Here is a 23,073-nt window from a genome sequence, read left to right on the forward strand (position 1 = left end):
AGCTCGTTCCTTTTTACTGCTATATGGTATTTCATTGTTTTTGGTGTAACATTTTTTGTTGTGGTTTTCCTTTTATGTTTGTATCCTTCATTTATACTATGTGCCCTTTGAGGGTACCATGGATGCCCTGGTCATCTTTAGGATCTTGACACAGCACTTCATACACAGCTGTGGTCTGTAGATTTCCATCATAGAAATGAAGTAGTGAGGGACCGTGGCAAACACGATATACACACTCATTAATAGTAAAATAAATGAAAGTTATTCAAATTTTAGGTATCTTTGTATGCCAACTAACCTAGCAAAACAATAGACAATTTTTTAAAAAAAATCACTGAAGGCTAGGATCCAGGGGACATACATTCATATATGACTGCCATTGGTGGAATTTATAAATTTATAAATTGGTTTAATTTTGCTAGACACAAACTTGCAATGATGTAAAAGGAGCTAGACACTCTTCTAGACCTAGATCCATTCATTCAATTATTAGGCAGGTATGCAAAAGAGAAATCTGAGTAAAGATATATATAGCAGAACTATTTGTAAAGTCTCAACTTTTAAGCAATTCAAATACTCCCAGATTAGGAAATATGGAAGGTAACCACATATTGCAGCATAAATGGATACTTTATAGATTAAAAATGAGAATAACGTGACTGATGCAGAGTACAAATATATGAAAATAAGAAATTAGGATTGGTAAGTTTCTATTAATTTTTAAAATTTGTAAAATATATCTTGAAGAGTCATTACTCCAAATTACACACACACACAAACACACACACACACACACACACACAGAGTATTGTTACTAAAGTAAGATAAAAAGAAATCTCTCTGTGGCAGTTGTAGTTACTCAATCAAATGGCAATTCTGATGTTATGTAGATAGTGGTACTGGAACAAAAGGATATCTAAAACACAGACCACACCATGTGATATTGTGGCTGAGGCAGTGACTATCTGTATACAATTAAAATTGAATGTAATCAACTTGACAGGTTTTTCAGGCCACTCTCCTTATGTGTTTACTCCCTCTTTTCTCATATATAGGTTTCCCTCAATTACTAGACATTTGGTGTGGAATTGCCTAAGTGAATTAATTAAATTGTTTTTATTCAGAATGAACAAAGAGTTTAATACGGATAGATGCAGTTTATTTTCTTTGAAAGTTTCATGCTTGGCTGAATATTCGTTTTCTGTTTGGTTCCAGGTCTTCCCGGTTTTTGGGAGACTGTGCTGGTTTGGTGAGTATTTGTCAGTTCAAGTTTCTTCTACATAGAAGGCATCAGAATGACATTTCCTAGGAAAATTCATGCTGCAGGCACAGGCTGTGTGACAGTGAAACGACAATATCAGGTGCTCTGGCTCCATCCTTTCTGTCCCCTTTCAGAACATGTTTTAAACATATTAAAGACGTTCTTCTCTATTGTGGTAAGTTAATTTTGACTCCCATAGATCGACAGTCAGATCAGTCATTTGTTTTGGTGATGAGCACTTTTGTAATATTTCTTGTGTAGAGCTAGCAGGAAGCTTACAGTCCTTCTCCCAACAGTTGAAAAGACTGAAGTGTTGAAAACAACTTGTCGAATATAAAAGCAAGAGCCCTAGATCTCCGAGAAAGCACATCTTTTCTCTTAAAGTCAAGACTGGCTCTCAGTAGGGCACATCCACTCAGCCTTTCTGGCCCTGTCCATGAGCACTCTGAATCTCTGCGATGGGGCAACGTAATGAACCATCCATTGGTGTTACCTGAGAGTGAAGAGAGAAAGACGCATAATGAACCATGAATCACAGGAGGTTGGGATGTGAACACTGGAAGGGGTGATGGCACATTCTAAATAGCCTTGAATAAGCATTATATGACTGCTATGAAGGTGGGAGATCGGGGTAACTGAAGATTACCCCTGATTGCTTACCCATGCAGCTTACCACTGATGTCAGGACACACTACATACCCAGACCTGAACTTCACAATCTTCTTCTATAGCATTCCAAAAAGTGCTACAGGAGACACATTCGATGAATACATTCAAAGGTGAGGCAGAACAAGGGCTGACTGGAGCAGACGGCATTAGGAAGATTTCCTGAAATAAACATGATTCACAAAATTTTTTTTTTTTTTTTTTTTGAGGTGGAGTCCCCCTGTCGCCCAGGCTGGAGTGCAGTGGCGTGATCTCAGCTCACTGCAACCTCTGCCTCCTGGGTTCCAGCAATTCTCGTGCCTCAGCCTCCCAAGTAGCTGGGATTACAGGCACCTGCCACCATGCCTGGCTAATTTTTTTTTTTGTATTTTTAGTAGAGATGGGGTTTCACCATGTTGGCCAGGCTGGTCTTGAACTCGTGACCCCAGGTGATCTGCCTGCCTCGGCTTCCCAAAGTGCTGAGATTACAGGAGTGAGCTACCAAGGCTGGCTCTGTTAGATTCATGAAATCTAACAGAGCAGAAGAGGTAGAATATTTAGGAATAAAGGGAAATATGCAAGAGGAAGGGAGAGTACATTGTCTTTCTCATTTACTGAGAGTATATCATCCACCTAAACCTGGAGATGGTGTTTAGGGATAAAGAGTAACTGAGATAAGTTGATGAAAGGAATGGTCCTGTCATGAAGGAGGTTTCAAGCTTACAGGGTGCCTAGGCAAGTTGAAGTCAATTATAAGAGTGGGAGAATGTTCATTTGGGCAATTGTAGGGCACTAACCAGTTGATTATTGGATGTGAGTTTATAGAAAAATCTTCTAGGAGACATTGGCAACTAAGTTAAGGCTTAAAGGAAGGGGAGAGATGACCTGGGTACAGGAGGCTCTGGCTGTCACGTGGAGAAGTTTGGATGTACATTTCATCTTACGTCTCCCTTACAGAGGGAAATGGGGACCCAATGAAAGATCCCAAGCCAGGAATTAATAGGATTAAGTTTGCATCTTAAAGGGGTTACACTGGTTACAGAAGTGACAATGGATTGGAGAGAGACAAACTGAAGGTGAGGATAGTCTGAAGACTGTTGCGGTAATCTAAGCAATCAATGAGCCAAGCCAAGGTCTCAATGGAGATACAGGGGTGTGTGCGAATTAATGAGATGAACAGGAGACAGAATCGCAGCAGTGAGTAAGGCTTGAAAAAGAGTGAGGCAAGACTAACTCCCAGGTTTCGGGTTTTGGCCATGGGATGGATGACACTGCGTGTCCTGAGTTGGACAACACAGAAAGAGTTGTGGGTTTCAGAACAGGAGGGGTGAGACAGGAAGAGGCAACAAGTTTAGCTTTTCTTTTGTTGTTTAGTTTTTCTTTTCTTTTATGTACTTTTCTTTTTTTCTTTCTTTCTTTTTTTTTGGAGACAGAGTCTTGCTCTGTCACCCAGGCTTGAGTTCAGTGGCCTGAACACGTTCACTACAGCCTTGACCTCCCCAGCTCAAGTGATCCTCCTGTCTCAGCCTCCCAAGTGTCTGGAACTACAGGTGCTTACCACCATGACTGGCTAAATTTTGTATTTTTTGTAGAGTCGGGGTTTCACCATGTTGCCAGGTTGATCTTGAACTTCTGACCTCAAGCAGTCTGCTTGCCTTAGCCCCTTGATTTTCTTAAATTCAAGATTCTTGTGAGACATCCAAGTGGAGATGTCCTACAGGAAGTTAGTAGTGATGGAATGGCAAAGAACTGAGCTTATGAGAAAGGAACATGGATTTGAGGGTGATGAGAAGGGTCGGAAAAGACTTTGAAGAGATATGGAACGAAATATGGATTCAGGAATGTAATTTATGCTAATTCCAAGGGTTCTTGGAATTATAGAGAGGAGAGCTTGATATTATCAGTGTCTGCTTATAATCCCTAAGAATCAGAACTTTAATGAGGCTTAAAGAAAAGTTTAGGAGTAAGCAGTGGTGCTAAATAGATTGAAAGCTACAAACTGGAACAGTAAAGACATCTCATACTTGTGCTGTCAGTGATTTTACTTAAACCATTTGCTTCTAGATAACATCAAACTTCCACCTGTAAGGTGAGGATAGCAATCTGACCCACAACACTGTTTAAAATTGATCATAATATATCTTAAAATGATCTTGATCACCAGTCTTGATCAGTTTAGGGGTTCCTCACTGCATGTGATATGGGATTTCTAAAAATAGTGTTTCATTTGCCCAACTAGGATCATTCATTTTGTAAGGTACTTGACTTTGTATAAACACCTTCAAAGACATGACATCATTTGCCTCTCTCAGTAATCTAGTGAAATAGGCAAGAAAGTCATTATTATTCTTTCAATTTTACAGATGGGAAAACAGGGGCTATAAGAGGTGAAATGACTTGTCCAAGATAAGTCACTATCTAGGAAGTGGCAGATCTGGAAATCTATCTATTTAAGGCATCTGGACTACAAATATGATTAAAATTTTTACCACTATTCTATAACAGTCCATCACTTAGTCCTTTGATTCAGGTTAAATGATTTAACTAGATCAGCTGGACTATTCAGATTAGCGAATGTATGAGACAATCAGCCATGTGCAAGCCATTGGGTAAGGTATTGGAGAGACACAATAACAAGTACAAGACATCTTTGGGAACTGAAAATCTACCTGAAGCACATAAAATAAAAGTGCCTAGTCAATTGGAAATAGTAATAGAGACATAAAATGATAGCAATAATCTAAGAGATCTTAAACCCTTGGGGATGGACCATCAGTGCTCTAGAGATTCAGAGAGAAAGTCATTTGCACAAACTTCGTGGAGGAAGGATGACTTGAATTTAGCCTTGGAGATAATCAGAGAGAAAAACGAAAGCAGCTAAGGCCAGGACACACACAGGGCACAATGGCAATGAGAAGGGATAGTCAAGATTGCTTGGCAGGGAGTAGAACCGGTTGGTTGGAATGGATGTTTTATGCAAAGATGTTATGTTGAAAATTCTGTAGAGGTAAAGTGGGCAGTTGTTAAAGAGCTTTGAAATATTAATCTAAGAGGGTTAGTAAAGTTTTTTTTAACCTGTCTTATTTTATCAGATTCATTTGTTTGTTTGTTTTTGTTTATTTTTTATGCATTTATTTTTTTGAGACAGAGTCTTGCTCGGTTGCCCAGGCTGAAGTGCAGTGGCATGATCTCAGCTCACTGCAACCTCTGCCTCCCAGGCTCAAGTGCTCATGCCTCAGCCTGGATTACAAGTGGGCACCACCACACTCAGCTAATTTTTTTTTTTATTTTTCAGTAGAGATGAAGTTTCATCATATTGCCCAGGCTGGTCTCGAAATCCTGACCTCAAGTGATCTGCCCGCCTTGGCCTCCCAAAGTGCTGGGGTTACAGGCATAAGCCACCACGCTTGGCCAAGATTAGTTTTTAAAAAATCACATGGGTTAATTCAGTGGAAGATTTCTGAAATTTCACTGTACTGATTGATTTGTTTGTTAAAAATTAATCTCATTTCGTTGTTCAGCTTCCTAACCACAGTTAGGGAAAATCTTCCCTCCTCCTCCATTAGAAATCAACTGCATTTAAGTAATAAAAGTTTAACATATAATTTATGTGCTATTTTCTACTAAATTGCTGAGGTTTTCAAAAAGCAACCTGCTGAGGATCTTTGGAGAATGTTTTACCTGCTAATGGAGAACCTCCCTTCTTTGGGGACTTTCCAGAGAATTTCCTTGAGGTTAGCTTTCATGACATTCAATGGATCAAGCACTAACACATTGAAAAAGACAACTTTTTCCAACCAGGGAAAGCAAATGTCAAAAACTGACAAAAGAAGTCAGAAAATGTGGCAATTCTTTGGCTTACAGTTAGAGACGATGATGGCATCCGACATTTTAAGCCACCTGTTTAAAACACACACACATCCTAGTACTTAAGGAAGCTAAAGCTGAGTCTACTTTAAATCTTATCAAAACCACTATCAGGAAAAGATGACAAAAAATACTGTATGTTTACTGATAGCTCTAGTCACTATTAATGTCTGACAAATTATATAGCCAGTAGACAACTTTGGGTTATCTTCTGGAGATATCAATGATGTTACAACATTGGCGATGGCTTAGCCTGAACAGTGACGAGAGGCTAAAAGCTTCTGTACTGATGTCTGATTATGTAATATTCAAGGTGTGCCAAAAACTTCTAATCAGGATAAATGAGTTCTGAGCGGTGAAAAGAAAAATGCATTACCTATGTTGGCATAGATTCTGAGACGCTCATCAGGAAACACATTTCATGGTCTCAAAAGAGCTCTGTGGTTCTTTGAAAGGCGAGTACTTTACAACTTGACAAAGGTTTCACTATTACTTGGTGAAACTGAGTCAGGCACTGTTTTGCAAGTAAACTGAGGAAAATAAACATTCATTTATACAAACTGCGAATCCTTCTGATTCCACGGAAGAGCTAGTTTCCACATTCAGAACACATCAACTCTTCGGCAGGATCGACTTCATTCTACTCCAGCATAAAGTTAAATTAAATCCTCCAGAGTAACCAATTTGGGGAACTGTCTCTTTAAAACACTGTATTTTCTTCTTCTTCTTCTAACAGATCTGGGTCCTATAATACAGGTAATATAAAGATTTTGACTTGAACTACATAAACGATCTTTCAACCACAATGGACCAACAGTAATTCTGAGTGAAGATATTTATTTCTTGATATCTTGATAATATGATGCATTTTTATTGGCTCTGGGATAACTTGTATGTATATTTTCATTGTAAGTGACTTTGAACCTTTGGTATCTGGTCTCTAGAGTTTTGGTGGCTGTGTTTACTTTCAGAAATTTTCTTATGCTACTAACCATAGGGTTATCTGAGATACAACTGAATCTTAAGTGCTAGCCAAAAAAAAAAAAAAGAAAGAAAGAAAAATCACGTCTTGGACCAGATTTGACCTGTGGGCTGCCAGTTTGCAACCACTGATTTAGTTCTATTCTTAGTGAGTTACTCATGGACATATAATTTGTTGGTGACAGAGGTGGATTAAAAACAGAGGTTCCCCTAATTTTTAGCCTTAAATTTTCGCCATCATATCATGCTCCCAATTTTATTTTATATATTTCTTCTTAATCAAATGGCTCTGTACCATTAAATTTTATTTTTAGAAATATCAAATCTGTCTTTGTTCCAGGTTGATTTCTCTCAATAAAACTTGGGTTTATAAAAATGCTCATCGCCTTTCTTCTATTTCATATAAAATGTTGAAAGGGCTTCGTGTTTGATTTTAAGTTAAGATAATAAAGTCACAAAAGACATAAAAATAATTTGTGAGCAAATATCTTTGCCTGCTGTCTTCACAATTTTTATTTCAATAATCACGTGAAATCAATGTTTCAGTGAAGAGGAATGCAGGTGGACTAAAAATGGAAATGTGTTGCAATAATTCGGTAGTGAATTTTATTATTGCCCCACATTGTGGATACTGTTGGTTATCCACCCAACACCTGTGCTCCTGTACTCATTAATTAAGAACCTAATTACTTATACATTCACCCCTCCCTCTGATGACTAAGGAGCAGACGACCTCGTTCTCCACTGTAGGAGCAGATCATGCTTAATCTGGGACAGTAAGTGCAGGCATTTCTCTGTTTTCTCTTACTGGCCCCGGGGTAGGTCTATAGTAGTAGACCGAACAGACTGATGGGAGCACTTACACCCAGTGCTTGAGGGAGAGCTTTCTCTCTTGGTCCTGCCAGACATGAACAAGAGAGCTTTGTAGTTCTAATTGCCATGGGCAGCCACCTGATGACCATGAGGGTGACCAACCTTAAGGTGAAATTGATGCCTGTAGGGAGGTAAGACAAAAAGAAACAGTCTTTGTTGACACGATTGTGCTGATGATCATACTGAGCCTGGAGCCCTCCTTTCACGCTCTGAATCTGCAGTTATGTGAAATAGTACATTTCCTTGTTATTTAAGCTAGTTGGTGATGGGGCTTTCTATCACCTGCTGCTGAAAAGGTCATCGCAGACATTCTAAAGCTGCTAGAAGAGTGTGAGGAAAGATGTGTTCACTTGTTTTGCCTTCTCCTCTATGTTTACAATGGAAATCTGCAGTGCAGAAATGATCTTAACTCTGCAGAAAAGCATTAGTGCAGGAGGCAGAAGCCTGGACTCTAGTTTGGGCCCTGGCATATTTATGGGCTATGTAATGTTGGATTAAACACTTAGCATCACTTAGTTTCTTTCTTTCTCTTTAAATGGATAGAAAATACCTGCCCCAACTACCTTACAGGGTTTCTGTAAGAATAAAATAGGATAATGTCAGTGAAACTGCTTTGAAGAGTACAGGCTCTCTCTCTCTCTCTCTCTCTCTCTCTCTATATATATATATATATATATGTGTGTATATATATATATCTTATATGTATAAAATGTATGTAATAAATATATTTACATATATATATTTTGAGATGGAGTCTCGCTCTGTTGCCCAGGCTGGAGCACATGGCACGATCTCAGCTCACTGCAAGCTCTCACTGCAAGCTCTGACTCCTGGGTTCATGCCATTTTCCTGCCTCAGCTTCCCGAGTAGCCGGTACTACAGGCGTCCACCACCATGCCCAACTAATTTTTTTGTATTTTTTTAGTAGAGACAGGGGTTTCACTGTGTTAGCCAGGGTGGTCTCGATCTCCTGACTTTGTGATCCACCCGCCTCGGCCTCCCAAAGTGCTGGGATTACAGGCATGAGCCACTGCGCCCAGCCTCAATATAGATATTTTAAATGTTAATCACCCACTCCTATGAGACTCCTCTTAAATATGTTTCTGATGAAATCATTACAACAAATCTTGCAGGAGAGTGGTGGTATCCTCAGTATACAAGTGGGAGAAACTGAGCCTCAAAAAGCCTAAACACTTTGCCCATGGCCACCCAGATGGCAATCAATAGAATGGGCATTCCAATCTGGGTCTATCTGACTCCAAACCTATGCTTCACCCACTATGCGTCCTACGTAGTGTGATGAGCTGTGGTTGGGAAGGCCTGTCAAAATCCTAGATGCAGTTAAAATGGGCACCAGGAATTGCTACTCCCCCTTGAACACCTCCTCTCTCCCAGCTCTGTGCTTGACCTCCACAGTCTCATTGACTCCCCTTGAGAGCCTTGGGAGGTATGGCATTACTATCCACATCTTATAGATGAGAAAATGATGTGCAAAGTTCAAATGTCTTGCCCAAAGTTGCATAGCAGGCAAGTGATTGAGACAGGATTCAGACCTTTATCTAGGTCTACCGAAGTCTTAATTGAACCCATTACCTCCTAGGTTGGAAAAGAAGCAGGTGATGTGAGGGCCAAGGAAAGAGATCACTATCATTGAGGCGTAAGTGTGAGTGTGGCTGGGGTTTGAAGTCAAATGTACACAGGACAGCCCTGCTGTAATCAGTGCTGGCTACCTGGGTTGTTACTCTCTGATAACACCAATAGATAGTAAGTAGTTGTTACTCGCTAATGGCACTAATAGTAAATTCTAATGGTAAACTCACCCTTACTACTGAGGTGTAAGCATGAATGTGGCTGGAGTTTGAAGTCAAACATACACAGAAGAGCACTGCTGTATCAGTGCTGGCTACATGGGTTGTTATTCTCTAATCCCATGTCAACCTTTCTATTGGGAGAGAACTGTTGTGCACAGCCCTACCCCAGTCGGTGTGGTGCAGGGAGGCCCCACCAGGAGGGATCAGAGAGGGCCAGCCAGTCTGGGAGAGCCCTAAACAACAACCAGGGACATTTTTCCCATAAGAAAAACAACCAGAAACTGATAATCCCCAAACCTATAACATGCTAATAATTTTTGATATAAATAGTTTTAAAATTGATCACTGCTGTAAGCAATATACTAAATGTAATTCAGAAGTTTTTAGTGATGTTGGCATCATGGTTGTGCACAGGCACATTATTCTGTGATAGCAATTGTTTAGTCTGTCTTTCCCTAATGCCAGACAATTTGCAATCACTCTGGCTCCCAAGGCATTTTTCTTTCAGCATTCTTTCTCCTTCCTAATTCGGGCATCTGATTTGCTGTAGTCTGAGAAATCGAATAAATGCAGTTGTTAGAATTGCATGTAAAATAGGAATCAATGAAGCCTGCGCAACCAGCAGTGTGGTGATGAGGGCTCTGTGGCTGCAGAGATTTTGGGAGGTTGGGTAATTAGTTACATGATAGGGTTTTCCTTAAGACTGATTGAAAGAATTCATGAGGTCACTTGGTCCAACCCTCTCATGAAGTATATGAGGAAACTACGACTCAGCTAATAACAATGGCCAATATTTATTGAGTACTTATGATAGTCCAAGCAATACTGTACACGCATGATCTCATTCGCTCCCCCCTGCCCCCTGTTACAGCTCTGTGGACTAGAGACTGTTATGCTCATTTCACAGATGAGAAAACAGAGGCACAAGAAGTAAGAAACTTGCCCAAAGTTACACGGTTCATAAGTAGTTGAGAGAGAGCTCAAATCCACACAGACTGGTTGAGCAGGGCCATTGTAACCACTGTGGGCAACTGGAAGTAACTTGCCTGAGGCCAATCAGGAAATCAGAAATCAGTGAAGTGTAAAGATGAGAATTCAGGCCAGATGAGATTATCAGCCTAGGAGTTGTAAACTGTGCCTTGATGTCTAAATCCGGTGTTAACTACACACACACACGCGTGCACAGACACACACACACACACCACACAATCATGCTGGTTTACAAACTTTCCAAAGTTATCTTTCAAATCATCTAACTCCCCCACCAACCCACTCTCTCTTTATACCACATTATAGTACTTTTTACTACAAGTGAGTAAAGGATTAGATGGGATTTTGGCTGTTTAGAATTCCGCTCTTTGCAAATTGTCCTAAGAAAAACGAACAGTGAAAATTTGAGAAATAAAATACCAGGAGAAACCATCCTGAGTATTAGCTTCGTAATGAGAAGCCAAAATCAGTGTGCGAAAGTTTTCATCAGGTGAGTAAATTTAAACATTTTTAAGAGGATATTTCTAATCAAACATTTATCAGCAGCCAATTAAGACTTTCCAGTCTTTTCCAAAGCCTTGTGATTGGAGATCCCTCAAATTATTACCTTTTTTTTTAATCAAATTTCAAAAAGTAAAGGCAGGATTTGTATCAGGACTTCTCCCTCTTCTGAGGTTGTCTCAGCAGGGTTGTCTTAAGTGTCTGCTGGTCTATTGTGTCAACTCTATACACTTAAATTTGTCAGAGATAAAGTAAATGGTATGGGCTGAAGTTCTGAACAGACACCTCACCAAAGACCTACAGATGGCAAATAAGCATATAAAAGATGGTCCATATCATCTGTCATCAGGGAAATGCAAATTAAAACAACCATGATAAACCACTACACACCTATTAGAGATGCTAAAATCCAGAACACTGAACCCTCGTTCACTGCGGATGGAAATGTAAAATGGTCCATTTGCAGCCACTTTGGAAGACAGTTTGGTGGTTTCTTACAAAACTACACATACTCTTAATTTTTTTTTTTTTTTTTAGAGATGGGGTCTTGCTTTGTTGCCCAGGCTGGTCTTGAACTCCTGGGCTCAAGCGATCCAAAGTGCTGAGATTGCAGTCATGAGCCACTGTGCCCAGCCCTCTATTTATTTATTTATTTATTTATTTTATTTTGTTTTTTTACAGACAGGGCCGTGCTCTGTTGCCTAGGCTGGAGTGCAGTGGTGTAGTCATGACTCATTGCAGCCTTGACCTCCTGGTGAACCAATCCTCCTGGTTCAGCCTCCTGAATAGTTGGAACTACAGGTATGCATTTCTGCACCCAGCCAATTAAGAAAATTTTTTTGAGATGATGTCTCACTTTGTTGCCCAGGCTGGTCTCAAACTCCTGGGCTCAAGCAACCCTCCCACCTCAACCTCCCAAAGTGCTGGGATTATAGGGATATTCTTACCGTGGATCCAGGACTCATGCACCTTGGTATTTGTCCAAAGGAGTTGAAAAATGATGTCCACGAATGACTGCACATAGATGTTTACAGAAGTTTTCTTCATAATTGCCAAAATTTGGAAGTAATCATGATACCCTTCAGTAGATGAGTGGATAAATAAACAGTGATCCATCCATACAATAGGATGTTATTAAGTGCTAAGAAGAAATAAGCTATCAAGCCACCAAAAGACACTGAAAAACCTTAAGTGCATATTACTAAGTGAAAGAAATCCATCTGAAAAGGTTGTGTTCTATATGACATTTCGGGAAAGGCAAAACTATGGAAACAGTAAAAAGATAAGTGGTTGCCAGGGGTTGGGGGAGGAAGGGAGGAACAGGTGGAGCACAGGGGACTTTAAGGTAGTGAAACTACTCTGTATGATACTACAGTGATGGACACATGTCATCGTACATTTGCCCAAACCTACAGAATGTATAACACGAAGAGTGAGCCCTGATGTTCTGGACTCTGGATGATGATGGTATGTCAATGTCGGTTCATCCATGTAACAAATGGACCACTTTAGTGGGAGATACTGTTAATTGGAGAGGCTGTGGGTGTAGGGGGGCAGGGAGCATATGGGAAATCTCTGTGCCCTCTGTTCAATTTTGCTGTGACCCAAAAACTGCTCTGAGTAAGGTCTATTTCAAAAAAAAATTTCCTCAGAAGCTTTTATGAATAGGTCAGAAGATCTCTACTGCACAGGATAATTATTGCTGTTGATAAAAATTTCATTTAAGTTTGCAACTCTGCAAGGTTTCATTTTGGCAAATCAACATTTTGCATCAGTAATGCATATTTCTTTACACTTCATTTACTAGTGTTATAATTTTGCAAAGATTTCCAGTAGAGCACTTATTTGATCACGTATGCATACATACATATATGTGTGTGCCCACATGTATGAATGCATGTGTCTGAATTTGTACATGTCTTTACAAACACATACATACATGTGTGCCCACTGTATTAGATCTCTGTTGATCACTGACTATTTACATAAAACTTTTCTCTGTCTCAGTTGTAAATGGTAGTAGTAAACAGAAATCAGGATGTGTGAATTAGGTTATGTGTAACCATTTGCCATTTGCACTGTAATTAATTTTATATTCTATGCATCAACAGTATGTAAAACACCCTGTCTGGTTGTTCCTTGAAATCTAGGGCTTCTGCTCTGTGACTCCTGACAGTGGGACTCCAAATCTGTTAACAAAGTGGAACAGGAAGTCCTGGCCAGGGCAATGGGACAAATACTTGGGTACAGAAGCACTTAGACCAGTTCAGGCCACTTGCTGTGCAAATCTCAGAACCGCATTCCTTCACGTGCTTTGTCTATCTGCTCTCCTTCTCTGAAGGAAGGAGAGAGAGAGAGAGAGAATCCGTCTGCAGGAGAGGAATCTTCTGTAGACACATGCTTCAATGGTTCCCAACCTTAAGGAGTTCAGTGGCTGATTCATGCATGTATTTGGAGGTGCCTTATCTAATTATAACTACATGGCTGTAACTGTCTTCTTTCAGCCAGTGTGCCTATCCAAGTTTCCATCTCTGTATCTGCTCTAACAGATCTTTCTAAAATAACTTTCACCATCATATACAAGTGCTCACTTTGAAACCTGTTTATTAAGTCCACGGAGTACTAGCTGATGTATTTGCTATTTCCCAATTGGAGTTCTGTTCAAGATATCATTTCACAGCATTGCGGTTTGTTTTGATGGGAAAGTGGGAACATTTATTTGCTTTGTGAAGTGAAAGGAGGCACCTAAATGCAAGATACATCTGATAGGATGTATCAGGGGAACACAGGGGGAAAAGATCCAATAACAGTTATAAATAGTAGCTGCTATTTATCGATCATCTAACATACATCAAACTCCATGCCGTGGGCTTTGCATACATTATCATAATCATCCCAAAGACTGTATAAGGAGGGCTGTGTTGTTTCCCCTATATGGATGAGGAAACCGGGACTCAATCCTTCTTGGCTGTGAAACATATTTTTTGTTTTCTTTCCTTTATTTTTGAGACAGTGTCTCACTCTGTTGCCCAGGCTGGAGTGCAGTGGTGCAATCTCAGCTCACTGCAACCTCTGCCTCCCAGATTCAAGCTATTCTCCCCACTCAGCCTCCTGAGTAGCTGGGATTACAGGTGCGCTCCACCACACCCGGCTAATTTTTGTATTTTCAGTACAGATGGGGTTTCACCATGTTGGCCAGGCTGGTCTCAAACTCCTGACCTCAGATGATCCACCCGCCTTGGCCTCCCAATGTGCTGGGATTACAGGTGTGAGCCACCGCACCTGGCCCATATTTTTTTCAAAGGAGGCTTCAGACATAGAAAATTTGATACATCGATTGAGATTCTCAGAGTTTAATGTTGATTTTGGGAAATCATTCCTCGACTCTGTTTTTTCCTACAACTCTTTTGTATGTAAAGTTTCTATTGGATCCGATTTTACAATTTTACTAAACAACGTACCTTTATTGTTTTCAGTGGAGCATGGGGTTAAGAGTGTGGATCTAGAATGAAACTTCCTGGCTTTCAACTCTGACCATGCCACTTCCCTGCTCTGTGACCTTGGGCACAGCAACTAGTTTCTCTGTGCTTTCATGTTCTGGTCTGTAAAATGGGTAATTATGGCTAGCACCCTCCTCTCTGAACTGTGATGAAGGTGAAACGAGTCCACGTGAGCCACATTCTCAGAACTGCATTTGGTATATGGTAAGCAACATGTTAGGTAGGTTATTTTTACTTTAATTCACAGTTCCTTCCAAGCTACTGGAATGTCCCTCTTCCAAACGTAAATGTGAACAAGGAAAAACACGTTCTTTAATACATGCGTTGTTGCATTTTGAATGTTCAGTTGCCATTGAGAACATATCCCTTCGTTATAAAAGGAAGTACTAAAGAAAAAGAGCCGGTGGTCCTAAAGGGCCCCTCAATCTCAGCCATAGCTGATAAGCTGGATTATCTTGTCAAGGTTGTGAGAGGAGTGGAAACAACAGGAGTGTCCAGGGCCATTTCATTGCTTTTGTTAAATATGATGAAAATTGACCAACTAGTAGCCCGTGGCAATAGGTTAGCCAAATTGAGACTTGACTAAGAGGCTGATCATAATAATGTAACGAGAAAAATGAGCAAGACATTTGAATGGCAAGGTTGTGTGGGTGGCAGGCTTGTTGTTGAGGTAACTGATGTTATAACTTTATTGCACTCTTATTTCAGTCAGGTGAAATATCTCCATGACAAGCCAAGACAGAGCTCTGCAACAATAGACGCTTACTGTTCTGTTCGTTCATTCTTTCTCTTTCAGTCTTTCTCCTTTCTTTATTCCTTCCTTCCTCCCTCCCTCCTTCCTTCCTCCCTCCCTCCTTCCTTCCTCCCTCCCTCCTTCCTTCCTCCCTCCTTCCTTCCTTCCTTCCTTCCTTCCTTCCTTCCTTCCTTCCTTCATTCCATCCTTCCTTCCCTCTCCCTCTCCCCCTCTTCCTTCTTTCTCTCTCTCTCTTTCTTTCCCCTTCTTTTTTCTTCTTTTTCTTTCCTTCTTTCTTTCCTTTCTCTTTTTCTCCTTCTTTCTCTTTTTCTCTCTTCTTCCTTCTTTCCTCTCTTTATTCATCACTCTCTCTTTCCATTTCTCACTCTTATCTCCCTTCTTCCCTCCCCCTTCTTCCCAATCCTTCCTTCTTCACTTCTTCATTTCCTCCACTCCTCTTTTGAATTTTGGGTAATCAGCTCTTCTATTTTCTTCAAATAAATAGCCAACAAAACGACTTTGGCAACACATGCATAATAGGCAGTGACAAAAGTGTAGGTTTTCATCTGCCACAAAGGTTAAAGAGCTTTAACTTTTCAATTGTCAGCTTTAAACTGACAATTCCTGTCAGCCCTGAATTGTGAAAATGTATGATAGATAAATTGTCTAAATGCATTAAATCAATGTAAGTAACATGCAGAGAATAGTGGAGAAAGTTTGGCCTAAAATGGCTACACATAACAAAGAAACATTAAAAAAATGACAAGTTGAATGTAGTCTCCACTTCTTCATTAACTTTGTTTTGATGAATCTGTACCGACTTGTTAGAATTACCATTGCTGTAATATTGGAATGGCAGAGTAAGAAAAACAGAGTGTAATTATTCAGTGCACTCAGAGACTTCTGAGACATCCTGCTTCATTTTTTTCTATAGAAGTCAGCAAATTCAACACCGAACATTCTGACAGGGAAGAAATAAGTCAAACCAAACAAAATTTAAAAACCTAACACAAGAAAGTATCTTCTAATGTTTGTTTCTATTGCCTTTTCCTCTATGATGATCTCACCTCTCAGTTTTTCCTTGGTTAGAAAGTATTTTAAATGAATTAAGGAGAGTCACAAACGAGATGTCAGAGCAAATTCTTACATCAGAAGTAATTATTTACCCACCTCTGAACTCTCTCAGATGTTGAACTGCTCAAAATCTGATTTATTTCTATCCCAGTCATCTTAGGAACTTGTGATCTTACTTTTCTGAGCAATCACATAGGATGTATTTATTGCTTTAGTTATTACTTAAGACATATAACCCTCGCATGTCAGGTTTTTTTCTTTTGGGGCAAAGATTTTTCTCATGTGTAAATCTCATTTACTCATGAGATGAGAAGTCTGGACTGTAACTTATGCTGATGTTTCTCCTTGCAGCAGTCTCCTACATATAATAATAGGCTTCTCAATAGGTCTCTGCAGCCTGATGGGTGGTGTATACCTAGACATCTTTCTCGCGTGAGTTTGTACCCAGCAACAGCAGGACAGCTTCTCATTGGCAGGGGCTGGGTGGTTGCCAGTAACTGAACTTTTTTTCTGTCAACAAAAGGAGGGGGCGATGATGGGCCCCGTTTTGGATTCAGCCCTCCTCTTTTGCTTATAACTGATGTGTCATAAACTGGGCTATTCACAGATTCACATGAGGAGCAATCCTAGGTTTGCTTTTCTTGTGAACCCAAGAGAAATGACACACTTGTCTGTAAATTCTCACCAGAGTTACACATGACCTTGTTCACACTAGGGCATGGTAGGGCTGAGGCTAGAAAGATGAGAAGAGAAGAAGAAGAAGATTCTTGGATTGTGGTCTGATCTCTCTTCCCTCTCTCCCATAGCCAAATCCCGGCAAAGGAGAAAGAGGCAGGCATAGCTCGAGGGTGAAAATTTATGTTCACAATGAATGAAGCTCTCGGGAGGTCTAAAAATGTACCCCTCTGTTTAGAGAGAGGGGAAAAAATTGGAGAGACAGCTATGTCTTCTTTTATTCCCATTTGGAAACAGAGTTAAATCAATGCAATTGACTTCAACCCATGAATATCATGTGTACATTTTTCCAGACTCTTAGTTTTAAAGCCAGTGTTTGGAAATGTTCAATGATGACATACAGGTGACATATAAGCAAATGGCCAAGGTTGAATTTATCACCGAGTTTTCAGGTCACCTGCTAACCGTTCCAAGTATCTGATTCCAAAGCAAATAGATCTGATTCCAAAGTGAAATATCGTATAGCTCTTAGGATCTCCTTTGGGGCATTTAAGCTAAGTAAAATGACAAGAAACGATCTACTGCACAAGCTACCACTGCAGTCAAAGTCACTAAAATTTCTGGAGATGAAACTTTTACTTCATTTCTTTTGCATTAAATCATTCATAATGGCTTTTCCCTTGTGAAGTTTTATGAAAATGGCAACTATTTATTCGTATATGCAGATAAAACTCTAGTAATTTCTATTCTCTGCATAATCGTTACTAGGTCTTTCTGAGATATTGATCAGCTTCACTCATCTGAAAACACCTGACAGCTCCTGTGACTATAGTCAGCTCCCTGGGCCTCAGTTTCTCCATTTGGAAGAAAGTGATGTGAAACTATTGATTTATTAAATATTACTATCTTTTTGATTCATAAAAACAGAGAATTACTATGAGGAGTGCTAGTAACAATTTATTCAGAAGACTTCTCTGGGCAAAATATCTAGAATATTAATTCCATATTGAGAGAAAAATCTGTTCATCTACACCCCACTACTTCCACTTTATGCATATTTGGTAGAGATGGGGAATGAGAAGCTGCATTTGACTTATGAGACCTATTAGTTTAAAGAAACTTGTATTACATGAAATTTTTATGAACTGACCTCCTACTTGTACCGATGCTGTTTTTTAAACTTGTTTATTATGCAAACTAGTGGATAGAAGGCCTGGATGATTTCATGTTCTCTACAGTAAATCAGAGTTATTAATCACCATGGTGTGTGGTGTAGTTGGTTGCAGTTTTCTCAAAGGGTGAAACAAAATAATTTTTATATGCTATTTTTGTAGGCATTTTTGGCTCTATAATGAATATTATTTTCAATATAAAAATAATTCAAAAACAAAGCACTATATTTTTGTGACTGTGCTATTTCATCTCCCTCAAAGCAATCTATGTTACAAGCTCTTATCTTTAGAAGTTGCATTCTTGCAAGGCTATTCTACAAGAATACACACTGTGCTTAGACTCAAATCCATATGACATATTCAATTCATTATGTTGGGACTGATACTAAAAAAGTCCAATAGCTATTGGATAATTACATATCATCAGAAGATAATTTTTTTCCTTTAGCTTAACATTATTTAACAATTTTTTGACTGCTATGTTTGAAGTTCTTGAGTTACAATTTTTAACCTGGATACTCCTCTAAAGCTTTTAAGATGGCTTTTAAAAATGTTTGTGAACCAGGTACGGTGGCTCATGCCTGTAGTCCCAGCACTTTGGGAGGCCGAGGCAGGTGGATCATTTGAGATCAGGAGTTTGAGGGCAGCCTGGCCAACATGGTGAAATCTTGTCTCTACTAAAAATACAAAAATTAGCCAGGCATGGTGGCACACACCTGTAGTCCCTGCTACTCGGGAGACTGACGCAGGGGAATCACTTGAACCCAGGAGGTGGAGGTTGCAGTGAGCCGAGATCACGCCATTACATTCCAGCCTTGGTGACAGAGCAAGACTCCATCTCAAAAAAAAAAAAAAAAAAAACAAAACAAAATAGTTTTTTATAGTACTTGAATGTTTAAATGGGACACCAACTACTGGTTATTGTGCTGATCTATATCTACATAACAGAACTCAGAAAGTCTCTAAGGAGAAAGATCACCATGCTTCTTGGAGCAATGCAATGAAGACTCCTTTCTCTTTTCTTCTTGGGTATTTTGTGTTGTCAGCATTAAATTTGTTCCAATTAAACTTAAGCTGGATTTTCCAAACCTGTTTGATCCTCACCTGGGGTGTCTTTAAAAAATAGAGTGCTTAAAAAATGCCTATGTTCAGAGTTTTCATTTGAGAGTTCGTTCTTTAGGTCTAGGCAGTACACAGGAGATTCTTGGGATCAAGCAGATTTGAAAATAGTGTCGTTGAGGAAAGCCCAGAATCAGCTAATTCTGCATCACGATCTCATTTCCAAGAATGTACTAATCAATTGAGTTGGGAAAAATAATTTTTAAAATAAAGAATGAAACATTCTACACAAATGCTATAAAATTGGAAGAAAATTCAGCTTTCCTTTTGGTCCTTGCAGAACTGTAGCTTTTTAGGAGCATATCATCAATCTGCAGTATTAGGAACTATGAGACCATGCAACGTGGATTCTCCTTACAGTTGCTATCGATGAGACAATCCCAGACTGGTTGTTAAAATGACCAAATTCTCTCTTTCACTTGCATCATGGTCCAGGTGTCTGGCAGAAATAGACCCAATGACCATTTTGAATTTCAGTTGACAGTACTCACAGTTCATTTATTATTGATAATATGGACTCTGTCGGGGAGTGTTTGCAGAATTTTCAATCACTTGCAAAATTCTGGGTTATGGTGGCTACGGGTGAAAATGGCTTATATCTACATGGGTGACTTAGCGAATATGAAACTGTTGTTCTCAACTCTCCTTAGCCCTTCATTAGGAAATCATGGACAAGCTTGTTTTTCTTGCCTGGGTTTACCACAGCCAAGCCCACGTGACTGGAGATGAAATTGCCTTCTTTAAAGCATACCAAAAAAGTTTACTGTATGTTTTCTTCTCAATTTTCACAATTTTATTGGTCTTTAATAAGCATTTTCTCAAGAGCTTGGCAGTTTCCAAATATTTTAAAATCACTTTTTACTAGCGGCTTCCACGGCACACCTGTGGAGTGGGTCTGTGCTCTCAGTCATGTTTTTATGGGACGTGTATGAGCAGAGACACAAAGAGGAGAGACAGAATCCCATTTTTAAACTCAGTGCCTTACTTTAACCCACAGGGAGAAAAGGGAGGACCTGCCTGCTTCTTCACGTTTGATGTGCTATGAGCAGCTTCAGTGACGTCGTTTCAATGAGCAGGTGCTTTCATTTCATTCTGTTTCTATTAAAAAACCTCCTCAAGAAATGCAATTTATGATAAGTTTGGGAAAGTCGATTCTCCAACTCATAAGGATGAATGTGTTGCTTAAAACCTAAACAACTCCAAACTTTAAAAAACTACCACGTAATTCTGATTGTTGGGAATAAATCCCACAATATGATTTTTCAGTGCAGATAGGTGACAAATTAGCATATGATATAATGACTTATGTACATCTATCCTTTACATGAAAGGTGTTTAATTTACTGAAATACAAGCTCGTGATTAAGATCTAAGAATTTTTGTTAATAACTTTCTGATTCTTCAGCCCGCTTCCTAGAAGCAATCCTTTACGTTTGGCCTATTTAAGCTCTCACAAAAACTATTTATCACAATTCTATGTGAGTTCTGAATATTTCTTTATTTAACCATCTCCAACTTAAAACTTTCTTTAGTCACAATTGCATCTTTTATTGGGCATTTGAAAACTTGAGTTTAAAGACCTAATAACCCCTTAATTCCCTTCTTTCTTTTACAACACCTCAGATACATAGCTGTTAGGGAACGGAGCTATTAACTCTAAATTAGTTAAAAAAAGAAACCTAAATAAGTAGGTCCTCTAGTAAAATTTATAAGCTTGTAGAAAGCACAGATAGTCTGTCTTCTCTAATCAATATTTGAATTAAGTGATAGTAGTTTTTTGCTCATTAAAAAATGTTTTCAATAAGAAGCAATGTTTTGATAAATGGAGGGGAAAATTCAAATTACATAAAGCTTTATAAAATTATTTTCATTATCATATGTATTTATTTTTAGGTGTCTGACTTTGTTACAAAATTATGTTATTTTTGTTATGTTAAAAGTTGAATTTATTTTTGCCTTAAACTAAATTTAAAACTGCTTTTTATGCTTTGTTTTTTATGTATAAGGTTAGAAAACAAACAGTCCAGCAAATGAGAGTCCAACATCAATAAAAAATTTCCAATATGTATAATTAATAAATATTGAAAATATTTTTATTGTTAATAATTTGTTAATTGAGAAAATCAATTTTCTTTATCAGAGCAAAAATAAAAATTCATATTTAGAAAAATTTCATTTCTCTTTTCCTATTCATCTAGTCCATAGACCAAAAGCAAGCAAAACATGTATTTTGGGGAAATATACAATTATGTGTATGAATTATGCTTTTATATAAAGGTAAAATATAGGACAAAATAGGTTAAAGGAATTTTTAAATTTTTAAATGCAACTACACATATTATTCATATGTATTAGTGTATCTTACTTTGTGTCAATAGTATTTTTACTTACTTCACACATTGTGAAGGTTTTATATTTATCTCAAATTATGAATTTCAGAATGATGCAATAAAAGTTGACCTACATTTTAGAAATTATTTTACTGAATAACTTTTGATGGTGACATTGTAAGATAAGATAATTCCAGAGAAACACCAATAAACTAAACTTTCTTAAGAGGAAGTTGGTGAGGCTTTAATAAAGTAAATAGAGGCAAATTCATTCCACGATAACTTTCAGATCAAGTATACTGCACTGAGATTAATTGTTCTTTTTTGTCTGTCTCTCTTTTAATTAATATTAATTATCATCATCATCATTAAAAATTTGACATTTCTAATATATTGTCTTCTCACAGAACTTTCCTTGTACATCAAAGGATGGGCTGAGGGTGCTGTCAACCAATTCTGTTCCTCCGATCTCTTCAAACGCAGAGTCACCGAGGCTCTGACAGTTTTGAAGCATGGATAAGGACCGGTTACTTTGCATTTTTTTTTTAATATGGCAGAAAATTCGAACTCACATTTTAACAATAAACACTGAAATAATGGGCAATATATCTTTACGTTGCATTGAATGGAGAAAGAATGAGAGAAAGGAAAATGGAAGTAATCTTCGACCTTACAGAAAATGGGTAAGTTCCCTGGAACTAGGATCGGCTTTTATAGCATCCTCCTCAGCCCTTCCTTGTACAGTGTAGGATTTTAGCTTTAAGGTAGAGATTTCTCCCAATATCATAGGATCTAATCGTTCAATCCATCATTCAAGAATGACAACAATAAAGATATAATTAGCCGTCATTGTAGTCAAATTTACTACACTTCGTAGTAGGAAGCATATTTGTGTTTTTAGTCCCTTTGAAACTCAGGTCCAGTCTATAAGGATGGATTGCAGGCAGATCTTCAAGACGAGTGATTATTTTCTAGGGCAAAGGGATGGGTCTTGGAGAGTTAGTTTACCTGCAGCAATAAGCCTGATGGGACAAATCCAAAACACACTAACCCTGTACCTAAGGAACCCGAAATGGTGAGTGTAACCGAGACCCATCTGGTAGCAGTGATTCAACACACACCTCAACGGCACTACCCCAAAAAGAAACACGTTGAACCCTTCCAGAAACTCATTCTCAAGGCATGCACATGCAAACAAAGAGAACCCCAAGACTCACAGTTCATTTGAATTCACAAGGGAAAATTTTCGGGATGATTGTTGCTTTGACGTTGTCTTACTGTTGCAGAAGGAAGTCAAACCTGTTTTTAATTGCAAAACCAAATGGTTTATGCATGGGCTCTGCCATGCTTGTGTGAACATGTCGCTTTTATAACCCCCTCCCCCCTCCACGAACACGAGACTAGGCTTGCCAGCATTGTGTTTGAGCGTGGTCACATTTAAAATGAAGAGCCTTGCAGGAGTTTTTGAAGGTGAGTGGGTGGGGGGGATGTCAATCTGTCAGAGATGTCACCTTAAGTGGATCTATCTGCCTATATGTTAC

The 23,073-nt window shown here is 38.8% G+C and overlaps 1 long non-coding RNA gene across 1 annotated transcript; it reads right to left on the minus strand.

Annotated features, from left to right (window-relative positions):
• Positions 1-1,100: 1,100 nt before the first annotated feature.
• LOC116474656 (uncharacterized) lies at positions 1,101-22,793 on the minus strand. The gene is made up of 2 exons (XR_004249728.1): positions 22,750-22,793; positions 1,101-1,754 (listed from the first exon to the last, which is right to left on the minus strand). It is a non-coding gene; the product is annotated as an uncharacterized LOC116474656 (long non-coding RNA).
• Positions 22,794-23,073: the final 280 nt, after the last annotated feature.

Source organism: Hylobates moloch, unplaced genomic scaffold (assembly GCF_009828535.3).
Source record: "Hylobates moloch isolate HMO894 unplaced genomic scaffold, HMol_V3 SCAFFOLD_2, whole genome shotgun sequence".
Lineage (NCBI taxonomy): Eukaryota > Metazoa > Chordata > Mammalia > Primates > Hylobatidae > Hylobates > Hylobates moloch.